This window comes from Nesoenas mayeri, assembly GCF_963082525.1.
Source record: "Nesoenas mayeri genome assembly, chromosome: 23".
Classification (NCBI taxonomy): domain Eukaryota; kingdom Metazoa; phylum Chordata; class Aves; order Columbiformes; family Columbidae; genus Nesoenas; species Nesoenas mayeri.
In genome coordinates this window covers 6,685,854-6,702,322 of record NC_137574.1, presented here as the reverse complement: position 1 = coordinate 6,702,322, position 16,469 = coordinate 6,685,854, and the positions used below count along the sequence as shown (strand labels likewise).

Genomic DNA, 16,469 nt, shown 5'->3' with positions numbered 1-16,469 from the left:
CCCATAGGTTAATTTAAGGGACAACAGAGTCCAAAACCAACTTTTATTAAACCGGTGAGAAACAGAGTTTTAGCACTCCAAAAGTGACTTAATTAAAGGCTCGGATATCAGTTGAAGAAAATTACTAAGGGGCAGCAACTAATACAACGGGCGGTCCACAGAGTGCATGCACGTGGCTTCACTCAAAACAATGCCGGAGCCGGCCCTGAGTCCCGGAGAAGTACACACTTGCCTGAACATGGTGCGGGATTATTTTTAAAGAGATACACGTACTTGTAGTAAGTACGGGAAGTGTACACTCGCAATTCCGCGAGGGTAAATTTATAATACACTCGCAATCCTGCGAGGGTTAATTTACTTACACGTGCAAATGCACACAGAATATTACACGTGCTTACGTGGAAGCACGGGAGGAAAATACACTCGCGATTGTGCGAGGAAATAAAGTACACGTGCAAATGTGCACAGAAAGTTACATGTGCATATGTGCATGGAAGGAAAATAAACCCGCGATTCTGCGAGGATTAATTTTACACGTGCTCATATGGAGCACAGGAAGTTATATGTGCATATGTGCAAGTATAAATGGAAGCCTGAGTTTGTAATAAATGTCTCTCATTGCACCTTCCCGAGAGTCCGTGCCTCATTCACTGCACCCTCACTGGCTGTTTGTTGAAACACAAAGCCATGGGCTGATCCCGACTGCCTCTGGGTGACCTCCTGCACCGCAGCACTGCCCTTCCACTGACGTTTCTTCCTCCTGACATCCAGAATGCACCTCCCAAGTTGTCCTTTTTTGAGTTATTTTTTTTTTCCCTCTATGGCCTCTTCCCACTACCATGGAAAGCTCGACTATCTCAGAAACTGCTCTGCAGGCAGGGACCCCAACCCGTCAGACTTCTTGTGGTCTTTAGCCTGACCAGAGAGAAGTAACCTCACCATGGACTCCTTATGCACCCATGGATGTTGATAGACAGAGTGTTTCCCTTGTACACACAGATGCAGGAGTCACTGTGTCTCTCTGACCTCCTGCTGCCACTCCAGGGGGCTGGGAGGCACCTCAGCCCTGCCATTTGTCACCCTTCTCTGCACTTAGATGAGATGCCTCGTGGCATAAAGAATGGACATGGGATCTTCTGTTCCAGGAAGCACATCCCAGTGCTACATTCAGGTGGTTCCCGAAAGGATGTTACTCTCAACATGAAATCGCATCAAGACACTGTCTGTCCCACTGACCTTCATGGAACCCCAAGGAATAGCTGATGGTGTTTCTGCTCACTTGGGTTCATCACCTCAGAAGCACTTTGTGCATTTGTTTACATCTTGTCTATACAATGCAAACATGGACATCTGACCTACTCATTAGTTGTGCTGCCAGGGAGGGACGAAGAAACTCTTCAAGCTGAAGTGAGAAGCCAGTGCTGGAAATGGTGGTTGTGAGAGGCCGGTCCATGACAACTGACCTGCAGCAGGTTCTCTAGGGTGTCCAGTGGACACGGGCACAACCACTCAGTGAGAAAATTATTTACATTATATATGCCATGCAGAAGATTATGGGCAGTTTATTGCTTCATCAAACAGCCATTCATTAGTTGCCACACTGAATCCTTGATCTCCTTGTTCCTCATACTGTAGATGAGGGGGTTCACTGCTGGAGGCACCACTGAGTACAGAACAGACACCACCAGATCCAGGGATGGGGAGGAGAAAGAGAGGGGTTTCAGGTAGGAAAATATGACAGTGCTGACAAACAGGGAGACCACGGCCAGGTGAGGGAGGCACGTGGAAAAGGCTTTGTGCCGTCCCTGCTCAGAGGGGATCCTCAGCACAGCCCTGAAGATCTGCACATAGGACAGCACAATGAACACAAAACAGCCGAATGCCACTGAGAAAGAAATCACAAGAACCCAGACTTCCCTGAGGTAGGTGTCTGAGCAGGAGAGCTTGAGGATCTGGGGGATTTCACAGAAGAACTGGTCCACAGCATTGCCCTTGCAGAGTGGTAGTGAAAATGTATTGGCCGTGTGCAGCAGAGAATAGAGGAACCCAGTGGCCCAGGCAGCTGCTGCCATGTGGACACACAAGCTCTGCTGCCCAGGAGGGTCCCGTAGTGCAGGGGTTTGCAGATGGCAGCATAGCGGTCATAGGCCATGATGGTGAGGAGCCAATACTCTGCTGAAGCTAAAAAGACAAAGAGAAACACTTGGGCAGCACATCCTGTGTAGGAGATGGCCCTGGTGTTCCAGAGGAAATTGGCCATGGACTTGGGGACAGTGGTTGAGATGTAGCCCAGGTCAATGACGGAGAGGTTGAGCAGGAAGAAGTACATGGGGGTGTGCAGGTGCTGGTCCCAGGCTATGGTGATGATGATGAGGCCGTTGCCCAGAAGGGCAGCCAGGTAGATGCCCAGGAAGAGCCAGAAGTGCAAGAGCTGCAGCTCCCGGGTGTCTGTGAATGCCAGGAGGAGGAACTGGGTGATGGAGCTGCTGTTGGACATTTGCTGATTTTGGCTATGGGGGCTATCACAGAAGAAAAAGACAATGAGAATTTTTGGGAGATTTCTCTGAGCAAAGTCTAAGCCATTTCTCACACACCCCCCCTGCTCCACACCCCCTTGTCCTTTTCCAGACCTTCCCTCAGCTCCGTGTCTGAGCCCTGGGTGGTGCTGGCTGGAGGTGCATGAGGAGCAGGGCCTGTGCCCGCTGGCTGCTGAGGAGTCAGCCCTGCTCTGCAGCAGTGGGGTCATGGGAACGGGGGCAGGGGACAGTCCTGGGGTTCAGCTTTGTCACATGAAGCTGCTCCTGGTGCAGAAATACCTGTCAGCATCTGCACTCCCAGGGATAAGGAAATGAGGTGGCGGGAGGAGTTTTGAGAGGTTTGGGGTTTTTTACAGCTCCTTCTCCCCTCTCACCCTGGGGAATGTTCTTGGATGTCAGAAACCATCAGCATTTCTGCTGCACTCAAGGAGAACAGAGCGAGTCCTGCAAGGCAAGAGGCTGCCTGTGGCTTAGTGCAGAGTGAGGGGAGCTGGTCTGTCCCTCTGTCTTGCTCCAGCTGCCCTGGGCTGGCACCTTTCTGAGATGGAGGGTGATCACACTCCCATGTTACCCTGAAAAGCCACCAGACACTGCTGAGAGCAGAGAGATCCACCTCAGACCATTACACATCTCACTGTTTTCTAAGGTCTCAGCAGCCCACATTTAGCCCAGGGCAGAAGTAGCTCATTTCACAAACCAAACAGCATTTTGACTGTCGCACCATTTCTGTGCTTCTCCTTGAGACTTTCAGATAACACAGATGCTATAGGATGGGTTTGCATCCCAGAGGGGAGCTCACAGCTGGGATGGAAACCTCATGCAGATAGCCAAGTGTCTGAATGATGGCATTTGATTCAGGGAGATTCAGCCCCACAGACTTCATTGCCCACACCCCACAGGTCAGAGCAAAGCTGGGACACGTGTGCCCATGGACACACCTGCAGGAAAGGACCCACAAGATCGGGCTGTGACTCTGCAGCTGAAACAGCCATCCCCAGAGAGCCTGACAGCAAGAACAAGATCCCAACAGCAGTGACCCAGAGCAGGGGAGCAAGAAGGAAAAATCTGGTGAGGGTGGGTGTGAGAGAGGCCAGGGCAGGGGCAGCCGGGCCCTCAGACAGCGTCACCCTTCCCCAGCTGTGCAGCCACCTCCCAGACACCAACAGTGCCGGGCAGCTGCTCTCAGCCCCTGTGCTCTGCAGAGGAACTGGAGCTCTGGCTGCACAGGAGCTGCTTCATGCCTTGGAGCCCCCGGCCCTGAGGGCAGAGGCTTTGCTGGGTGGGAGAGCAGGCGAGGGGGCTGCTCAGAGGAGGGATCTGCACTGCAGGGGGTCAGTAAGAGATTTCTACATCCTTCCTCCCACAAGAGCTCTGGTTTGTCTCCTCCTTCCCAGATCATGTCCCTGCTGCCAGGAGATTTTCCTCCTGGGAGGTGATTCCCTGTCCCATGTCTTTTCCCTGTCAGTGCTCACAGACCCCATCCCAAACTCTGTGCGCTCACCCTGGCCCTACAGACACCTGCCTGTTTGCAGGGCACCGCCTGGGAGCATCTTCCTGTTGAAAACAAAGACAGGTGGGTGATCCTGCTGGGTCCAGCAAAGGCGATGCTGCATCTGTCCATGGGCAGAGGAGTGGATGAAGGCTCATCAGGAGGCTCCTATCACACCTACTGACTACTTGAAGTTACAGCTGAGTGGTCTCCATGACTTGTTCAAGTACGAGAGCTCCTTTTCCATTTCTCCTCTCAAATTCCCCAAGAGAAACAAATTGAAAATAAGGACTTGGGAAAGCTCCTTAGCTTTACTGTAATCCCTTCCTTTACCTTCTCCTTGAAAAAGCTCATTAGAAATGTCCCTCTGAAGGTGCAGCAGAGAAACTCATCTCTATATAACATGTTTTCTCTGCACTAGAGAAACTGCAAAGTCCCTCCTGACAGATGCCACAGCTTGTGGAATGTTCCAGCTTTAGCTTCTCTCCAGGAACTGTAGTTGAATTGGGCTGTAGCCAGAGACTTACTCTTTTCAGGGCTGTGAAGATTTCTCTCCCAGTGATGTCTCAGCATCCTCCACCCCATGTTGTCTTTAACCTCTCTGTGCCTGTCTCCTGTGCCCTCGGTGCTGCAGGCAGAGCCCTCAGCCCTGCTGCGTGTGCAGAGGAGCTGCTCCTGGGCAGAGCTGTCTCTCTGCAGCGCTGCCGCTGCCATGAGCTCCCTGTGTCCCAGGAGCCCAGCCCAGCTCACAGCACAGGAGCAGCCCATGATGTCCCTTTCTCTGTCCCCTCTGGGCTCCTCCAGGTGTCCCTGGGGCACCTGCTGTGAAACAGCCTCAAGTCATCACTGATGTTCCCTCCTTATGCTGGACAGAAACACTTATTTCCAACAGTGTATTTTCCCTCCCGAAGTTACCTCGAATTATCATCTTTTTTTTTTTTTTTTTTTTACTTTTGTTTTGACTTATTATTAGTCAGGACACCCAGAAAGTGACAGGGAGGGATCTTCGTTACCCGTGCTGAAGGAAGGGATTCAGCTGAGTCGGTGGAGGCTTTTCCTCCTGCGTTTCTATTCCCAGCACTTGAAGGACACTCAGCTCTGCCATCCCTGCCACACACCTACAGGAGGTGGGATTCCTTCCTCTTGCCTTTGTTTAGGAGCTCTCAAAATAGACACACAAAGAAGCATATCAGCCTCTTTTCTCCACTCCTGTGCTAATTAAGGGAGACAGAGGCAGGAGTGAGATGTTCAGCTGCAAGTAACTGGTGACATTTGTGTTTCCAGAGGTGGTACCAGATACACTGCAGGTAACTGAAAGGTGCTATGGACAAGTTCATAGAGACAGGATGACATCCTGGGGGTCATACATGAGCCTGGTGGGAAAGTCCTTTGGCCAAATGAAATGACAGCTCATGTCCAAGTAAAAGCCAAAAGGCCCTTTTCCTGCTCACTATTGTTATGGCAGTTTATGTTGGTATGCATAGGAATGGTTGCAGTCCTGTACCATAGGGCCAGCTCGTTCTCTCTCATGTCCATCAGATGAATTTCCAAGCTCTCCAGTGACTACATTGGCAGTTGTCCCATGGTCATCCCCACATTGCCTGACAGAACACAGGGTAGGTGTTCCATTTCATGTTCCAATTCAGGCCCACATAAGATGCCAAGGCTGACATGGACCACACAGAACCTACAGAAAATCCATTCCCATTCAGGGCAGGTGCATCACAGCTGCCCCAGACAGCACTGCAGAATGTGATTTATTGCCTGTGTACCGTTGACGGATACAATCAGTCCAAGGTATCAGATGTCATCAGAAAAGCAAGGTTGGTCTCTTCTCTACCCAACAGCTGCAGGCATTGCATGGACAAGCAGCACATCACACAGGGATCTTCACTCAGTCTCTTGATGATACAATCAATGAAAAGACCAAATACTTTCACAGTATGTCTGGATACATCTTGTTTTCAAGAACAGCGTCCTCCAGGCACAGCAATGGTTCATATCAAAACACAATTAAAACTCCAAAAGGAATTGAAGGTCATCAAGATAAGCTGTTGCTATTCCAGAAACAGCTAAAGAAGAATCCTAAATCCTGTGAGACTACTACTGAATTAAGACAAGGTGTAGGTAGACCTAAGATGTCTCTGTGTCTTTGCCTCAGTTGTCAGCAGCAAAGTCTTCCAGGCCTTTGTGCTTCCAGGCAGGACTCTGGAGGGCAACAACTGTGGTGGATGGGGATCAAGCCAGGGGTTTCATGAGCAAACTGCAGCCTTACCAGCCCTTGGGACCAGAGGGTTTGCATCCAAGAGTGCTGGGAGAGTGTTTTTCCCCAGTTTTTTCATACCAGCTGGTCTGGTATGAACCCAGAAAGAAATGGACTGAGACTCTGAGGTATTGTTTCAAATACTGTTCATTAGGTCTGGCTCTACACGAGGGGTATCACAGAGGCAATCTGTGTCCCTCTGGATGGTGGAAACCCAGGTGGTGTAGCACTGAACAAGCTTCCGAACATCCACTGCCAGGAGGAGCCCCATGTCTTGTCAAAGCACTGTGACAGTTTTGAATTGTATGAGGTGAGGTGGGGCAGCTTGCTGAGCTGTGGTGTTTCAGCTGAAGGATACAGGGTCTGCTGGAGAGAGTCTCAGGGAGAGTGAGGACAGAGGGATCCCCCTGTCTGAAGGATCAGCTCAGATATATGGAGCAGCTCAATGACATGGGCAACAGGTTGATGTAACTTGTGTGAGTGAGGATGACAAAGAAGTTGGTAAGGATGACACTGTTTCGGCAGTGAGCACTTTGAAACTGCGATAGAAGGATTCCCCCATGGATACCGATGCAGAGTGTCTCCTGAGGAGGTGTGGACGGACAGGAAAAGCAGATTCAACTCCAGCAGGTCCCCACCACAGATGACCTGTGTCCATCAGTGCCAGCCCCTCTCCTCACACCAGAACAAGAGTCCTGCTCCAGCAACAGAGCAGCCTGACCCCAATGAGTGTCTGCAGAAAGAGGTTTCTCTTCCTCCTGGATTCCTCCCTGCAGGCACAGAAATGCTGCCTTGCTCTTCTCCAGGGACATCCCTTTCCCCAGGTGAGGGTGTCCAGCCTGGCCTGGCCGGCTGGTCCTGGTTCCCTCCCTGTGCTCCCCACAGGGCCCTGAGCTGGCCATGCTGCTCTGCAGAGCGAGGGGCTGTGGTGCCCTGGGGCCATGGGTGACTCTGCTCTGGCCACGCTGGTTGGGCTGGGAAACAGACCCAGCTGGAGGAGGATCACTGCTGCTGAGCCCTTTCCATCTTCCCAGCTGGCTCAGGAGCCCAGGACAAGGCTGGGCAGGACCATGGGGTGTCTCTCCTGGCACAAAGGGCAGGGGAGGGCTGAACCCAGATGGTGTCCTGAAACATTCTCCAGTCTGACATCTTTTGGCATCCTGGCTCCTCACAGCCTGTCCTGGCATTGAAGGGCCCTTGTTACCCTGTGCTCTCCTCAGGTTCACCTCTTCCTCTGGGACACCTGCACGATCACTCCTTTCACCAGGACTGTTTTGTTTAACCCAGCGGGCAGCTGAACATCACACACAGCCCTTCTCTTCCTCCCTCCAGCCCAGTGGGATGGGAGAGGGAATCAGGAAAGAAAGAAACATCTTGGGTTAAAATGAAGACAGTATAATGAGACAGAAAGGGAAAACAATAACAACAGCAACAATAGCTACAATAGCAACAATAGTTACAATGGCTACAATAGGTACAATAGCTACAATAAATATAATATAATAATGATAATAAATAAAATAATTATAGTAATAGTAATAGTAGTGATTGCAAAAATCGTAATAATAATAACAGGAGATATAAACCAAGTCACGCACAATGCAATTGCTCACAACCCATTGAGTGACACCCAGCTAGATCCCAAACAGCGCTCCCCCAGATAACTTTTCTCTGGTTTACACACCAAGCATGACATCATATGGTGTGGAATATCCCTTTGGCCACTTGGGCCAGCTGTCCTGCCTGTGCCCCTCCCAACTTCTTGTGCATGTCCAGACTCCTTGATGAAAAGTCCTTGGTTTGGTATAAACATGGCTTAGCAACAACCAAAACATCCCTGTGCCATGAACATTCTTCTCAGATTAAATCCAACACGCTGCACTCTACCAGCTACCAGGAAGAAAATTAACTCTCTCCCAGCTGAAACCAGGACAGTGCCCCCCCTGCTTCTTCTGTACCATCTGTGTTGTGCCCGGGTCCCACACTCTCCAATACATTCCAGTTAATCAACAGCACTTTCCTATCTCTGGATATACACACAGATCTCATTCCTCAGTCTATAGGCCACGCCTCTAAAATGTCCAATGAGTTCATGTGGTCCATGGCTTTGGGCTCCAGGGGTCATAAGAGTCTTTCAGGACAGGAGGGATGGTCTTTGCGGTTGCACTGTTGTGTCCTGTGTCCAGAGCTCGTAGCTGGTGTATCTGTCACAGCCAGGGACAGTGTGTGAGTCTGGGTGGGCAGCGAGTGGCACCTCAGGGAGATCCTCTGACAGTGCCTGGCAGCTCCACTCCTCTCCAGGATGCATCTGCCACTGCTGGTGGGACAGCGCCAGGCTGATCAGTCACAGACGTGTCCCTGTCTTTTGGACGTGTGCGACCAAGAAGGGAGCTCTTCATCCAGGCCTTGGTACCTCACAAATCCCCCTGGCACCCTGAGCCAGACCCCAACCCTAACCACTTCCACTGACACCACTGCCTAAGCCCTGACCCTAACACTTATCCATCCCTTACCCTAAACCTAATCCTAACCCCTGCACTTAGAACTTACCCTAAACCTATCATTCACCTAAAACTAACCATAACATTAACCCAACCACCCTAACCCTACCTCTTGACCAAAATCTAACCTAAACCAAACCCCCCCCTAACCCTAAAACTAACCCTAATCCTAGCCTTACCCTAACTCTTACCTGAAATATCACCCTAACCCTAACTGTAAATCTAAAGCTAACCACTAACCTTAACTCTAACCTGAACACTAACCAAACCCGAAAGGTAAGTCCAAACCCTAACCCGAAATCTAACCCTAGTACCTAAACCCACTCCTAACCACTACCACTACTCCATAACCCCAACCCATAACACTAACCCAATAATTACCAAAAGCCTAATCCTTATCTTAAACCCTAACCCTGACTCTAATCTGAACCCCAAACCCCTGTCCAAAAACCTAACTCTACCCCCTAATCCCAAACCCTAACTGCAACCCTAACCCATCATTCTAACTTTAACCCTATCCCTACCCCTAACCCTACCCCCTTAGAGTAATCCTAACCACTTATAATAACGCTACTCCCTAACCCCTAACCCTAAATAAACCCCTTCCACAAACCCTAACACTAACCTAAAACTAATCTAACTGTAACCCCAAGCCCTTACCCCAATTCTAACCCTAACCCTAACTCCTAACCCTAACAGTAAGCCTAATCCTAACCTGAAAACTAACCCCTAACCCTAACTCAAATGCCTAACCCCAAGAACTAACCATAGGCCCTTACCCCTAAACCTTACCTGTACTCTAACCCTGACCCTGACTCTACCTCTACTCCCTAACCCTAATCTAAACCTAACCCTAAATCTTCTCCAAAACTAACCCTTATCTAAATGATAACCCTAGTTCTAACCCTAACTCTAAATGCAATCCTAAATCATAAACCTAACTTAACCCTTAACCTAAGCCCTAACTTTTACCCTAACACTAACCTTAACTGTAATTCCTAACCCTGACTCCAAGTCTAACCCTAAACATCTAACGCTAACTCTACCCCTAATAAAACCGTAACACCAGGCCCTAACTCTAACCCTTCCCCCAACTGCTAATGCCAACTCTAACCCTAACCATCATCTAACCCTAGCTGAAACCCTAACCCTAAGTCATAACTGCTAACCCTAGCCCTATCCTTAACTATAATACTAACTCATCTCCCTAATCACTAACCCTTCCCCTAACCCATAAAACTAACCCGTAACCATAACCACATATATGAACATTCATTGCTAAACCTCAACCCTGATCCTAACCTCTAAACCATAACCATAACCCTATTCACAACCTAACCCTAACTATAAGCTTACTCCCTAACACCTATCCTTAAAAAAATCTAACCATAATGCTTAACCCATATCCTCACTCTAATCCTAAAACAAAGCCTGAGTCTAAGCCTAAACTCAAACCCTAACCCTACCTCTAACTTTAATCATAAATCTAAATCTAAATCTCAACTTAACCCTAACCTATTCCTGTCCCTAACCCATAAACCTAACCTCTAAACCCAACCACTTCAACTGACCCTAACACTACACCCTAACCCCAAAACCGAACAGTATTCCAACCCATACCCTAACCTTAATCCTAACCCCTACCACTAATTCTAACCATAAATCTAAAACTGAGTCCTAACCCTGACTCTAACAGTAACCCTAAACTCTAACCCCAATACTAAACTCTAACTCTAACCTAACACTAACTCTATCACTAACCTAACCTTAATGGCAAGCTGTAACTAACTTAAACTAACCTAACCTAATGCTAATTCTAACCTGAAATCTCCACCTAACCCCTAAATTCACCTCTAAACCAAACCTTAAACCTAAACATAACCCTAATCTAATCCTAGCCCCATTCATATCCCTAGCCCATGAACCCAGACACCAACCGTAAGCACTTAGACTAAAATTAACACCAACCCAACCCCAATATCTAACCCTAACCATTAACTCAACCTCTAAGCCTAACCGTAAAGCCTAACCGAAACCTATCTCTAATCTAATGCTAAATCCTAACCCATCTTTCCAACTATAACCCTAAACCCCTATCCCAAAAATAACACTAACACTACCTCTAACCCTAACCCAGTGTCCTAGCCCTAACCCTTCAATATAAATCGAAAACCTAAAACTGACCATTCAAATAACAAAACTCCCTAGGCCGTAACCCTAACACTCATTCATCCCTTACCCTAACCATAATCCTAACCCCTAAACCTAAAACTTACCCTACACCTATCATTCACCTAACCATAACATTCACCCAAACATAACCCTGACCCTAACTCGTGCACAAAATCTAACCTAAACCAAACCCCCTCAACCCAAAAACTAACCCTAGTATAACCCTAAACCTAAGCCTATCCCTACCCCTAACCTTAACCACTTACACTAAAACTAACCCTAACGCTACCCTTACCCTAATTCAAACCACTGAAAGCTTACCCTAATGTGACCTCTAACCCTTACCCATAACCCTGGCCTAACCCTGAAACTAACTCTAACCCATCATACTAACACCAGCCTTAAAACAAACACTACACTAAACCAAGCCCTAACCCGAAATCCTAACCTGCAACTCTTACAACTTACTCTAACCCTAAACTAACCCTAATTCAAACCCTAACCCATTATCCTAACCCTAAAGCTATCCCGACAACTAACCCCTAAACCTAACCCCTTACACTAATCCTAACGACTTACACTGACCCTGCCCCCTAACCACTAACCAGAATTGCAACCCTTAATGCTAACCCCAACCTCCATCTCCAGTATAAATCTAAAACCTCACTCTGACCATTCCACTAACACTACTGCCGAACACTAACCCTAACCCTAGTGCTAACCCCATCCCTAACTCTAACCTAAATCTAAAGTTAAAACATAATCCTAAATCTAACCCAAAACACCAAACTAACCACTAACGTTAACTCCAACCCTATATTCTAACCCTCTTCTAAACCTAATCTAATACTTACCCATAATCCTAACTCTAACCCTAAGCCTAGTCCTACCCTTCAACCCTAATATTAAAACCTAACCCTAACTGCTTACACTAACACTATTCCCTAACTCTGAAACCTAATCCTTAGCCCTAACACTAACTATATCCTAACACTAATGTAATCCTAACTGTAAACCTAACCCTAAGTGTAAATCTAGAACTAACAACTAACCCTAACTCTAACCTGAACACTAACCAAACCCTAAATGTAAATCCAAACTACATCCTAACCCCGAAACTGAACATTATTCCAACCCATACCGTAAACTTACCCCTAACCTCTACAACTACCTCTAACCATAAATCTAAAACTGAGCCCTAACCCTGACTCTAACCCTAACAGAAACCCTAAACCCTAACCCCAATCCTAAACTATAACCCTAAACTAACACTAACCTTATCACTAACCTAACCTTAATGGTAAGCTGAAACTAATCTAACTTAACCCTAACCCAGACCCAACACTAACCCTAATTCTAAGCTGAAATCTACACCTGACACCTAAATTCACCTCTAAACCAAACTTTAACCTAAACATAACCCTAATCTAATCCTAGTCCCATTCATATCCCTAGCTCATGAACCCAGCCACCAACCGTAAGCACTTAGACTAAAATTAACACTAACCCAACCCTAATATCTAACCGTAACCATTAACTCAAACTCTAAGCCTAACCCTAAAGCCTAACCTAAACCTTTCTCTAATCTAATGCTAAATCCTAACCCATCATTCTAAGATAAACTTTAACCCTAAACCGCTATCCCAAAAATAACATTAACACTACCTCTAACCCTAACCCAGTGTCCTAGCCCTAACCCTTCAATATAAATCTAAAACCTAAACCTGACCATCCAAATAACAAAACTCCTAACCCCAACATCTAACTCTAATCCAACCCTTACCCCAATCCTAATCCTAATCCCTATCTTTAACTCAAATCTTAACTCTAAGTCTAAAATCTAAGCCTAATTCTAACCCTAAATCTAACCAAAATTATAATGGTAACCCCTAAGCTGACCTCTAACCCTAACCCTAATTCTAACTCTAACCCCTAACCTAAACCTAACTATAACTGTAATACTTACAAATAGGGCTAACCTTAATCATATTCCTACCCTTTCCCCCTAAACATGAAGTCTAACTGCTTATACTGAAACTATTCCCTAACCCCTAACCTTAATCCTTACCTCTAACACTAACCCTAATACTAACCTTTACCACTAAACACATCCCTACCCATAAACCCTAAACCTAATCCTAATCAAACTCTAACACTACCCCTAACACCTATCCCTAAATCTAAACATATAATGTTAGTCCAATCACTTACTGTAATCCTAAAGCAAAGGCTAAATCTAAGACCAACCTCTAACCCTAACTCTGAAATGAATTCAATGCCCTAACCCTGATGCTAACCCTAAACCTTAATCTAACCCTACTCCTAAATCTAACCCCAAAACTTAACTCTACCGCTAAGACAACTCCGGAACCCCTAACACTAACCCTAATCCAACCATTACCCTAAACCAAATCCTAAAACTTAAGCCTAAATGTAAACCTAAATACTAATCCTAAATCTAATCCTAAAATTTAAGTCAAACCCCTAACTCTAACCCTAAGACCAATATCACATATATAGAAATCCAAACCCTAACCTAACAATACCCCCAACCCAAAATCTAATGCCAACATCAAACGCTAACTCTAACCTTTCTCCCTAACTGGTAACGCTACCCAATCACTGACTCCAATCTAACCCTAAAAGGAAATATAACCCTAAACTTAAGTCCTAACCACTTATCCTAGCCATAATCTTATCCTTCAATCTAACCCTAATTCTTCTCCCTAATACCTAAGCCTAACACCAACCCCCTAAAGCTGACTCTAAAGCTCAGCCCTAAACTTTAACCCTAACCCTAGCCAGTAACCATCAATCTAAACCTCACCCTTACTTGAGCAATAACCCCTAAACCCTGAAACTAACCCTACCTAACCCTAACCAGTTCCACTAACCGTAACACTACTCCCTAATATAAACATGATAACCCTAATGCTGACGCCTAACACTAACTATAACCTTAACGGTAAGCTTAAACCCTAACACTAACTCTAACCCTAACTTGAAACCTAGTCCTAACACTAAACCTAAACCCTAACCTTAACCTAACCATAACCCTATCACTAAACTAACTTTAACCACAACCCTTAAACCAGCCTAACCCAACACTAACCCTAACATGAAATCTCACCCTAATCTGACCTCTAAACAGAATCCTGACCCTAACTCTAGCCTCACCCCTAAACCTAATCTCCTATGCTAATCTTAACCATTTACAATAACGGTACTCCCTAACCATGAACCCGAACCCCTATCTCCAACAGAATTCTAAAACCTAAGCCTAACCACCTTTTCTAACACTACTGCCTAACCCCTGAACTTTAATCTAACCCTTACTCTAATTCTAATTATATTTCCTATCCCTAACTCTAACCCCAACCCCTAAATCTTACCCCAAGCCCCAACTCCTACACCTAAGCTACTCCTAACTATGTCCACTAATGCTACTCCCTCAACCCTAAGCCTAACCCTTCATTCTACCCAATTCTCTTCACCCTAATGGAACACTAATGCAAACCCCTAATTCTAACTCCAACTCTAAACCTAATGCTTAGCCTTCTTACTGTAATCACAAATCTAAGCCTAAACCTAAAACCAAACTCTACCCCTAACCCAAACCCAAAAGTCCTGACCTTAATTCTAACCCTAATCCTAATCAAACCCTGACCCTACCCCTAACTCTAACCCTAAACCTGACTCTAAACATAACCCTAGCCCTACCTCCTAAAACTAACCCCTAACCCTAACCACTTCCACTGACACTACTTTCGAACTCCAACACTAATCAAATCCTACCCCTAATACTTGAACACCTAACCCAAACCCCAATGCAAACACATACCCGAACCTTAAACCCTACCTCTCAGACTAATCCCTAGCTCCTAACTCTAGCACTAACCATAACTCCTAACCCTAAAGCCTAACTCTAACACATAACCCTAATGCTAAACCTCATCTAACTCAAACACAGGAATTCTAACCCTAACTCTGACCCCTTGCCCTGCGTTTAACCCTATTTCTAACCCTAAATGTAACCCTTCCCCCTAACCCTAGCTCAAACCCCTAACCCCAAAATCTAACCCAACCCCCTAATTCCTAAGCCTAACCCTACCTGTAACTCCTAACACTGACCTTTACCCTAAATCTAACCCTATACATTAACCCTACCACGTAACCCTAACCTAAACCTCATATAACCCAAACACAAACTCCTAACCCTAACTCTTAATGCTATACTCTAACCTCTTGCCTAAAGTTCAATCCCAGCTCTAAGACTAACTCTAACCCAAAACCTGACCCATAACCCCCACTCAAAACCTTAACCCCAAACACTAACCCTAACCATGCTCCCTAAGCCTATCCCAAACTCTAAACCTAACTCTGTCCCCTGACCCAAAACCTTATCTAACACTAACCCTCAACCTTATCTAAAACCTAACCCTCAATTAAATGCTAAACCTAAACTAAATTCTAACCCTCTCAATCTAACTCTAACTTAACCCTTAAATTAAGCCCTAATTTTTACCCTAACTCTAAACTTTACTGTAAATCCTAACCCTAAGTCTAAATCTGAAACCTAATGCTAACTCTAGCCCTAACCAAAGCCCTAACACCAAACCTTAACAATAACCCTAATCTAACCCTAAGCCTAACTATAACCATAACCCTAAGTCCTAACTGCTTACTATAACCCTGCCCTTAACTCTACTTCTAACTCTGACCACGAAAACAAACCCCTAACACTTATTCTAAACCTAACTCCTAAACCTTAACCCCAACCCTAGCCTGCAAGCCTCATTCTAAACCTCATACTTACTTTAACAATAACCCCTACACCTTAACACTAACCCAAATCCTATCCCTACAACTAATTCTTTTCCCTAAGGCTAAGTCTAACCCTACCTCTAATTAGAACTCAAAAACTAACCACTACCCTAACCGCAAACTCTAATCCTAACTATAACCCTAACCTCTAAACCTACCTGTAATCTAAACCTAACCTGAAACCTTACCTAATGCTACCTCTAACTCTAATCCCTAACCCATATCTAAGCCTCACCATACACCTTATCTCAACCTAACACTACTCCTAATCCCTAACTGGTAACACTAATCCTGACCCTGTGCTTTACCCAAAGCCCTATCCCTACATCTGACGAAACACTAGCCCCCTCTGACGCTAATACAAACCTAATCCTAACTCTAACCTGTAGCACTAACTCTCAACCTAACATATCCTCTAACCCTAGCCCCTAACCCTAACACTGAAACCTAACCCTAAACACTAATCCTAACTCTAAAGCTAACTAATACACACTAGCCAAGAAACCATAACCAACAAATGATAACCCTAAGCAAAACTCTGATCCTGGTCCTAACCGCTAACCCCAGATCTACCCCAAATTCTAACCCTTACTCTACTCATCCCTCTAACACTAACTCTTAACCTTAACCACTATTCCAAGCACTACCAGACCCCTAATCCTAATCCCAAACCCAAATTCTAA

General features: G+C 46.0%; 1 pseudogene across 1 annotated transcript; it reads right to left on the bottom strand.

Moving 5' to 3' along the window:
- Positions 1-1,562: 1,562 nt before the first annotated feature.
- LOC308048914 (olfactory receptor 14A16-like) lies at positions 1,563-2,497 on the bottom strand (annotated as a pseudogene). Its single transcript has one exon. The product of its transcript is annotated as an olfactory receptor 14A16-like (transcript).
- Between the last annotated feature and the right edge of the window lie 13,972 nt (positions 2,498-16,469).